At 46.0% G+C, this 10,111-nt stretch overlaps 2 pseudogenes; one reads left to right on the top strand and one right to left on the bottom strand.

Annotated features, from left to right (window-relative positions):
• Window positions 1–744: 744 nt before the first annotated feature.
• Window positions 745–3,710, bottom strand: LOC100399732 (radial spoke head 14 homolog pseudogene; annotated as a pseudogene).
• Window positions 3,711–3,927: 217 nt separating this feature from the next.
• On the top strand, window positions 3,928–5,998 carry LOC100401559 (inositol-3-phosphate synthase 1 pseudogene; annotated as a pseudogene).
• The last annotated feature ends 4,113 nt before the right edge of the window (window positions 5,999–10,111 follow it).

Genomic DNA, 10,111 nt, shown 5'->3' with positions numbered 1-10,111 from the left:
TATGCATCTGCCACATTTTACTCATCCATTTTATGGTTTTAGGCATTTTAGTTTTTTTTCCTTTTTTTGCTTTCATAAAAATGTTTTTTATGAATGTTTTAGTTTATAACATCCTTTCCCAGTGACTTTTGGATTTTCCCATTCACAACCGATTTAACTGAGTTTACTGGTTTGAGTAGAGAACTTCAGGAAACAACCAGCGTGACCTGTTTTAGCAGACGGGTTGGTGATTGCGTTGAACTGAGGTGTACACACAGTCAGGTCAGTTGTGCACGTAGACGTAGCCTTTTTTCCATGATACTTATGACCAGCACCAGCACATGATTACTGGGAAATCCTTTAGAGACCATGAATCCAATGTCCTCTTCTTGAATACTGTGCCAAAGCATTTTCAAAAATAACTGTCATGTTAACGTAGTTTCCTATGAGAAACAAGTGAATTAAAGAGTTAAAAAATCATCCTGTTATAGACGAGCTTGTTTCCTTGCTGCATTAATTCTTTTCCTGTAGTGATGTTACATGAGCACTGAGGGGCAGAAACGGAGATGAGGGTTGAGAATTTGCAGTTCTTTTCTTCCCAACTAACTTATAAATTTAGAATGACCTAAATTTAACGACAACAGCTGCAAACTCTAATCTGAGTACTATATTATAATTTCAACCACTGAATGAAACTAGACACATTATGTCAATGTAACAGCAACATTTTCAGGGAAGGGTGAGGGATATGGACTATTTTAAAAACTAAAGTAATACAGCAGGCAGAAGCAAACACCAATCTGCTGACATCAGATAAAGACAAACTTTATTTCTGTAAAAAGAAACTTAGGGGAGAAAAGCTAAGTCAGGGAGTGGGGCTGATACCTGGGACAAGGGAAGTAGGGGCCCCATACCTCTTCTTATTTATTTATTTATGAGATTGAGTGCATTTATTCACACACACAGGTGGATGAGAGGCTCAGCGTTTGAACTTGATGACACTGACAGCAATCCGGGCCGCCCGCTGTAAGGCTTCGGCCATGTGAAGCTTTTTGTGAGGCTCCACTTCCATGGCACGGAAGGTGGGCACATGTGCCTGTAGGACCTTGCGGTCCTCAGGAGCCTCCACCAGCATGGTGAGGGCCTTGGTGGCGTTCAGGTGCACTACAGTCATGGGGGAATGCAGCAGCTCCAGAAGCGGGCTGATGGCTTCTGCCTCCAGGGCCGCATATTCCCTTCGGTGATCACCGTGGCGAACATCAAGGCCCCAGCAGCGTTAGACCTCACATGGTCCACTGGGTCTTTCGGTAGATGCACCAGATGGGGATGACGTCAAACTGACACACCTGTTTCTTGCCCACACGAGATATGCTGACATTAAGGAGCGCACCAGCAGCCTTGCTTCGGATGTTCTCGTTGGTGCTGATGAGCTTCTGCTTCAGGATGGGCACCACGTTGCTATTCAGGGCCTTGGTGGCATCTTCCCACAGGCAGAGCACCAGAGTGTCTAGGATGAGCTCCTGGAACTCCTCCTCCACTTGCCCTGCAGCTTCATACCAGCGGGGAGATCAGCCTTTGCTGATGGTTTCTTCAGCCCCAGTGTAAATCTTCAGGGTTTGCCTAGGCCTTTCACTCTTTCGGGGAAGGAGTGGTGAGACAATCCAGGGAAGCAGGTGCCACTAGCTCCACTTGACAAACAGAAAGGCTGGGAGAGGTCAGTCAGTTGCCCAAGGATGCAGAGCTCACAGGAGGCCGAGCTGGGTTTGAACCCAAGTAGAGAGACTGTAGTCAAAGAGGCCAGGACCAAGGCTTCCCTGGGGCTGAGGTGACCCCATGGCTCGGCTACCAGGCCTCAGGGCAGTGGAGTCTCTGCTTTTTTTTTTTTTCCTGCAGGAGCATGTTTATTGTGTTTGAGATGATACATCAGGTGCTCTCTGAGCTACAAAGGGTAAAAGGAAATCCTCTCATTACAAACTGACAAAGGTAAAAGGTAAAATATTTTTCACAACAGCATGAACCTCATACTCGGATCTGGATTTAATACAAATGATGCAATTCCTAGTCATCTACAGCTACTTTTATAACTTCATACAGGTAATGAATTAGGCTAAAATGCACTATAATATTTGGCTTAGGGCAAACCACCAGCTGATATAGTTTGGATGTTTGTTCCTTCCAAATGTGATCCCCCATGTTGGAGGTGGGACCTGGTGGGAGGTGTTTGGGTCATGGGGGTGGATCCTTCATGAATGACCCTCCTCATGATAATGAGTAAGTTCTCCCTGCATTAGCTCACACAAAAGCTGGTTGTTTAAAGGAGTCTAGGCCAGGCACAGGGGCTCATGCCTGTAATCCCAGCACTTTGGGAAGCTGAGGCTGGCGATCACCTAAGCTCAGGAGTTTAAGTCCACCCTGGACAACATGGTGAAACCCCATTTCTACTAAAACACAAAACATTGGCCGGGCGTGGTAGCACACACCTGTAGTCCCAGCTACTCGGGAGGCTGAGGCACAAGAATTGCTTGAGCCCTGGAGGCAGAGGCTGCAGGAAGCTGAGATCGCATGACTGCACTCCAGTTTGGATGACAGAGTGAGACTCTGTCATAAACAAACAAACAAACGAAGGAGTCTGGCATCTCTCTTGCTCCCTCTCATTCGCCATGTGATAACACCAGTTCCCACTTGGCCTTCTGCAATGATTGTGCTTCCTGAGGCCTCAGCAAAAGCAGATACTGTCATTACGCTTTTTGTATATCCTGCAGAACTGTGAACCAAATAAACCTCCATTCTTTATAAATTATCCAGCCTCAGATATTTCTTTATGGCAACAAGAAATGGACCAACACACAGCAGTCATGGTGTTCTTGTTCTCAAAGCCAAGGCAGGCAGATCACCTGAGGTGAGGAGTTTGAGACCAGCCTGGCCAACATGGCAAAACCCTGTCTCTACTAAAATTACAAAAATCAGCCGGGCATGGTAATAGGTGCCTGTAATCCCAGCTACTTAGGAGTCTGAGGCAGGGAGAATTGCTTGAACCCTGGAGGCAGAGGTTGCCGTGAGACGAGATTGTGCCACTGCACTCCAGGCTGGGTGACAGAGCAGAACTCTGTCTCAACAACAACAACAACAAAAAAATTTATCATAAAATCACAAAATTTAATTGATAAATATGACCTCTTTGTTCAGGGACCTCACAGTCCCCATGTCTATTTAGAGAATCCCAGCTTTGAACTCACTAAAATAGGACAACATCTGTTTCAGGTAGCTGGAAGGGAAGCCCCCACCCACATCACAGTTCTGACTTCATTGTTCTTTGTATCTAATCCCAGGTATACCTTGTATAGAATCTGTTACAAGGTGAGGTAAGTGAGGAACTCCCCTAAGGAACACAATTAAATGGGAAAGCAGTCAAATAAATAATGCAATCAAATAAACTTAGCAATTAAAATAAATAATGTTTTAATGCATTATTTAAAAATATTAAAATTAATGCAAAAAAAAATCACCATGAGCGAATATTAAAATTTCGTCAACAGGATCAGACCCTGCACTTTTGCAATTCACCTTGCTCATCTCACCTTAATTCCTGTTAATTTCCCTTTTAATTAGTTTCCAGCAGGACAAAAATTTGTTGGACTTGATATGAAGATTTAATCCATACCTTGCAGAAATATTTGGTCTAAGAATATTTCATCTGGGAAGAAGTCATTTATTAAGTTTAATTCTCCCATCCTATCTTCAAGGCAACAAATACAGTCTGAGACCCTCCCTGACCAGTTTTATTTGCCACTTCCAATTATTTTATCACAACACAGCCAATCACATTCTGTTGGAAGATTTTACTGCAAATAATGACTTACTCTTGCTAACTTGATTAGGATGATCATATAATTTTCTTCATTCAGCTGAGCCGACTCCGAGCTGGTGAGTGTGGTTCAGGGTGGGGGCGGCCTCCCTGGGGACCCAGGCCGGCTTGGCCCGGCCACTTAGTGTCCCCGCTGACCCCCTGCTCACCCCGGGCCCCTAGCCGCTGGGATGGAGGCTGCCGCCCAGTTCTTCGTGGAGAGCCCGGACGTGGTCTACGGCTCCAAGGATATCGAGGCACAATACGAGTACCGACGCGCGTCAGCAGCGAGCCCCACGACCACGCGCTTCACCTTCCAGACCGTCCGGCAGGTGCCCAGGCTCGGGGTCATGCTTGTCGGCTGGGGCAGGAACAATGGCTCCACGCTCACCGCCACGGTGCTGGCCAAACGACTGTGTCTGTCCTGGCCCATGCGCAGCGGCCGCAAGGAGGCCAACTACTAGGGCTCACTGACTCAGGCAGGCACCGTGAGCCTGGGCTTAGACGCCGAGGACCAGGAGGTGTTCGTACGTACTCTTCAGTGCGCTGCTGCCCATGGTGGCGCCCAACGACCTCGAGTTTGATGGCTGGGACATCTCGTCGCTGAACCTCGCCGAGGCGATGCGCGAAGGTGCTGGATTGGGAACTGCAGGAGCAACTGTGGCCGCACATGGAAGCCCTGCGGCCTCAGCCTTCCGTCTACATCCCCAAGTTCATCGCCGCCAACCAGAGCACGCACGCGGACAACCTCATCCTGGGCTCGTGCGCGCAGCAGCTGGAGCAGATCCGCAAGGACATCCGACACTTCCGGTCTAGCACTGGGCTGGACAAAGTCATCGTGCTGTTGACGGCCAACACAGAGGGCCTTCTGTGAGGTGGTTCCAGGCCTCAACGACACGCTGAGAACCTGCTGCGCACCATCGAGCTTGGCCTGGAGGTATCTCCCTCTACGCTCTTCACCTTCGCCAGCATCCTGGAGGGCTGTGCCTTCCTCATTGGGTCCCTGCCGAACACCCTGGTGCCCGGAGCTCTTGAGCTCGCGTGTCAGCGCCTGTTTTCGTGGGTAGAGATGACTTTAAGTCTGGCCAGACTAAAGTCGAGTCCGTGCTTGTGGACTTCCTCATCAGCTCTGCCCTCAAGACCATGTCCATCGTGAGTTACAACCACCTGGGCAACAACTGGCAGAACCTGTCGGCGCCGTTGCAGTTCCGCTCTAAGGAGGTGTCCAAGAGCAACGTGGTGGACGACATGGTGCAGAGTAACCCAGTGCTCTATACACCCAGCGAGGAGCCCGGCCACTGAGTGGTCATCAAGTACATGCCGTACGTGGGCGACAGCAAGCGCGCGCTGGATGAGTATACCTTGGAGCTAATGCTGGGTGGGACCAACTCACTGGTGCTGCACAAAACGTGCGAGGACTCCCTGCCGGCCGCACCCATTCTAGACCTGGCGCTGCTGACCGAGCTGTGCCAGCGCGTGAGCTTCTGCACTGACGCCGACCCTGAGCCTCAGACCTTCCATCCCATTCTGTCCTTGCTCAGCTTCCTCTTCAAGGCGCCGCTAGTGCTGCCGGGCAGCCCAGTGATCAATGCGCTTTTCCGCAAGTGCAGCTGCATCGAGAACATCCTCAGGGCCTGCGAGGGGCTCCCGCCACAGAACCACATGCTCCTGGATCATAAGATGGAGTGCCCAGGGCCCAGACTCAAGCAAGTCGGACCCCTGGCTGCTGCCCACCCTGTGTCGAACAAGAAAGGACTGGTACCCGTTTCCACCAACGGCTGTACCGGTGATGCCAATGGGTACCCACAAGTGGAGGAACCCCAGATGCCCACCACCTGAGGCCCCTGTCACACAGCTTCCCAGCCCTTCTTCCCTGCTGCCCCTGAAAACCTCACCTTTCCAGGCCGCCCCAAAGACAATAAAGCCGCTGCCACTCTCAGCTGTCCTTCCACCTGGGGTTCTTGGGGCCTGTGACCTGGCTCTGCCTTCCTCTACTTCCCCAACTCTGAGCACCCAGCTTCCCGTCCCAATCCTTCTGCCCATGGTTGCCACCCCAACTCCCTGGGAGAGCCCAGAATCCGGAGCTTCAGTCTACCCCCGGTTCTTGAAGGTGGGGCTAGATAGGTGGGGTGGGAAACAAGACCGCAGAGTGGACAGTGTGGTGGCCGAAGACCAAAGAGGGAATCTGAGACACGCTACCAAAAACCAAAACTTGGTTCTATTTATTGATGGGGCCCACCCCCTGACGTCCTGGGGAGAGGGCCCCCCCCCCAAGAGCCCTTCTTTCTGGAACAAAATACAAATGGCAGGAAGGGTCCATACAGAAAAAAAAATTTTTCTTTTCTTCATTCAAATTGGGACATTTTTCTTTGAAAGGAGTGTTATCGAAATTATGCCGGGACTAATGGGACTGACTTGGACAAAGCAGTATATTGCTTTTGGTATGCGCTATTATAGTTTGATCACGTTCCTGTTTCATGGATGACTTTATTACTATGAGAGTGGTCACTTTTAAAAAGCAGCATTTCATACATATTGCATCCAGTTTTTTATTTACATATCCCTTTGACTGTGAACACTTATTTTCTTAGTCTGCGCCTCTGTCATTGTGATGTTTCCATCAGACAGCATAGTGCACTGCCTTGCATTGTGCAGAGTTTTGTATTTGTGCCATCCTTTTATATGTATTTATTTAGATGGAGTCTCTCTCTTGTTGCCTAAGCTGGAGTACAGTGGTGCGGTCTTGGCTAGCTGCCACCTCCACCTTCCAGGTGATTCAAGTGATTCTCCTGCCTCAGCCTCCTGAGTACCTGGGATTACAGGCGCCCACCATCATGCCCAGCTAATTTTTGTATTTTTAGTAGACACAGGGTCAGGGTTTCACCACGTTGGCCAGGCTGGTCTCAAATTCCTGACTTTAGGTGATCCACCCACCTTGGCCTCCCAAAGTGCTGGGATTACAAGCGTGAGCCACTGCCCCCGGCCTTAGACCGCTCCTTGACATTCATGTTTATGACATCTTTGACTTACTCAATAGCATGTCTTGTACCATAGTGCTGGAAATGCTAAATTGTGTTCAGAATTTCCACGCCCTTCTTAGTGAAACTTTGCCAAGCCAGTAAACCTATGATAATACAGTAATGAAATCTTATCCCAGTGTCTCATTTCCAGTGCCGTGATGGTAACATTTTATCTTGTCTTCAGAGGGGCTTAACCTCAAAGATTCTGTCAGTAGTAATGGACACATTTAATTTATTCAGCAGGAAGTTCTGTCTTAAAGCTCATTCTCTTCCCCCATGTGGAGAGTGAGGACAAGCTTCTGCAAAAGGTGTGATTAGCAGAACTTTTGATATTCAGAAAATAGTTACCATCCCTCTCTTGCTCTTTCTCTCACTCTGTGTGACACACATATATTTAATGTTTGTATAAATGTTGACATAAAATATTTTCAGTTATTTTCTCAGTGCTCTTGATTAATAATGAGGGGCAGTAGAAGTCATCTACAGAGATATACAAAGTTTACTTTAACTGTATCCAGATTTAGAGTTGTTTTAATTATTTGAAATCTGAGTTTCAACATTTTTTAAAAGCAATAGATGAAGCCAGGAGTGGTGGCTAACGCCTGTAATCCCAGCACTTTGGGAGGCCGAGGCAGGTGGATCACGAGGATCAAGACCATCCTGGCCAACTTGGTGAAACCCTGTCTCTACTAAAAATACAAAATTTAGCTGGGCATGGTGGCATGCGCCTACAGTCCCAGCTACTCGGGAGGTTGAGGCAGGAGAATTGCTTGAACCCAGGAGGCAGAGGTTGCAGTGAGCCGAGGTCACACCACTGCACTCTAGCCTGGCGCCTGGCAAGACTCTGTCTCAAAAAAAAAAAGCAATAAACGAAAGGCTTCAGAGTGCAAAAATTTTAAATATGATATTAAATTGCAAACCTTAAACGAAGTCTCTTCCGTGGTTTTAAATATGATGCAGGCTTCTACTCTAAAAATATGAAATCTAGATTTATTAAAGTATTACTAGAAATGGCTTTAGTTGTTAATAAAAAAATCTAAAGAAAATACAACTAGTTTTTATGACAATTCCAAAGGGGAAAAAACCCACAGTGGATTGTGTAGGAGTTAAAGGCTGAATCTTCATTTCTTTCTCTCTGAATTTGTACCAGTGATTGACAACCGCAAAGTAGAAAAAGATTAATGCAGAATATGTCAGTATAGGAGATAAATTCTACACTTCAGACAACATTTTTTCACAGAGATTAAAAAAAGAACATTATAAAGAGAACACAACCCCTAGGTAATAAATGTTAGTATTTACATCAATATATAATATACCGTAAATATTAATATTTAAATGGCAGTGGAGATAATCTAAGGAAAACTCTTAATTTGACTGGGTTACAGGGTGGCTCAGACATATGGTCAAATGTTATTCTGTGTCTGCGAGGGTGTTTTTGAATGAGATTAACATTTGAATCTCTAGCTGAGTACAGCCCACTGCACTCCCCAATGTGGATGGTCCTCATCCACTTGGTGGGAGGCCAGAATAGAACAAAAAGGCTGAGCCTCCCGTGAGTAAGGGGGAGCTCCTTTTGCCTGACTGTGTGAGCTGGGACATTGGTCTGTTCCCACCTTCTTAAATGAATTAAAACATTGGCTCTTCTTGAGCCTCAAGGCTGCAAGTTTTTGGACTATAACTACCTCTACTGGGTCTCCAACTTGCTGACTCCAAATGTCCATACTAATCAGCTTCTGTAATTATCTGAGCCAATTATCAATTCTTTAGACAGTCCCCAACTTACAATGGCTTGAAATGATTTTTCAGCTAATGATGGTGTGGGCTGTTTAGTTTTTATTTAGTAAACTGACAATGACTTTGGCTAAAATAATAAAGATTGCATTTTGTTTTTTACTTTCAACATAGTATTTAATAAATTACATTAAATATCCAACACTTCATTATGAAATAGGCTTTGTGTAAGATGATTTGGCGCAACTGTAGGCTAAATGTAAGTGTTCTGAGCACGTTTGAGGTAGGCTAAGCTAAGCTATGAGGCCACTAGACTACATGCATTAAACACATTTTCAACTTGTCAGAGACGTGAACCAGAGCAACTCCATCTTAAATAGGAGCTGGGTAAAATGAGGCTGAAAGCTACTGGGCTGCATTCCCAAATGGTTAAGGCATTCTAAGTCGTAGGATAAGACAGGAGGTCAGCACAAAACACAGGTCTTAAAGACCTTGCTGATAAAACAGGTTGCAGTAAAGGAGCCAGCCCAAACCCACTAAAACTAAAATGGTGACGAGAGTGACTCTGGCATCCTCACTGCTACACTCCCACCAGCGCCATGACAGTTTACAGATGCCATGGCAACATCAGGAAGTTACCCTATATGATCTAAAAGGGGAGGCATGAATAACCCACTCTTTGTTTAGCATATCATCAAGAAATATCGATTAAAATGGGCACCCAGCAGCCTTCAGGGCTGCTCTGTCTATGGAGTAGCCATTCTTTTATTCTTTTACTTTTTAATAAACTGGCTTTCCCTTTGCACTGCAGAATCACCCTGAATTCTTTCTTGCATGAGATCCAAGAACCCTCTCTTGGGGTCTGGATCTGGACCTCTTTCCTGTAGCAAACTTATGATGGGTTTATGGGGACATAACCTGTCATAAGTTGAGGAGCATCTGTGTGTGTGTCTCTGTGTGTGTGTGTCTGTGGAGACAGAGATAGAAAGAGAAAGACAATACTCTAGAGAAACCTTACTAATAATGTATGTACAACAAACGAACTAAACAAAACCATTTCTATATTATGTCACACCTAACTTATTACTTTCCACTCTGGTACTATTGAATAAATGAACAAATGCCACACAGTTACAAAATGATAATTTTTCCATTTTTATAACCACTTCAATCAGAAAAGCAATCTTAATGGAAACTATGGTCCACCTCATAAAAGCACATTTTATATTTTTACTTTGTAGAGTAGGTGCTGTCAATTCTATTTTAAACATTAACCTAAAAATTGACACCCATACTAGTTGTAGTTTATGAATTGTGTTTGGTCAATGAATAAAAGGATATAAGTTTTGCTAATTTTAAAAATCACTTGGCCCAGCCCAGTGGCTCACAGCTATAATCCCAGCACATTGGGAGGTCAAGGGAAGAGGATCATTTGAGCCCAGGAGTTCAAGATCAACCTGGACAACATAGCTAAACCCCATTTCTACAAAAAATTTAAAAATTTGCCAGGTATACTGGTATGCCTATGGTCTCA

Source organism: Callithrix jacchus, chromosome 1 (genome assembly GCF_049354715.1).
Source record: "Callithrix jacchus isolate 240 chromosome 1, calJac240_pri, whole genome shotgun sequence".
NCBI lineage: Eukaryota > Metazoa > Chordata > Mammalia > Primates > Cebidae > Callithrix > Callithrix jacchus.
This window is presented reverse-complemented; position numbering and strand designations above follow the sequence as displayed.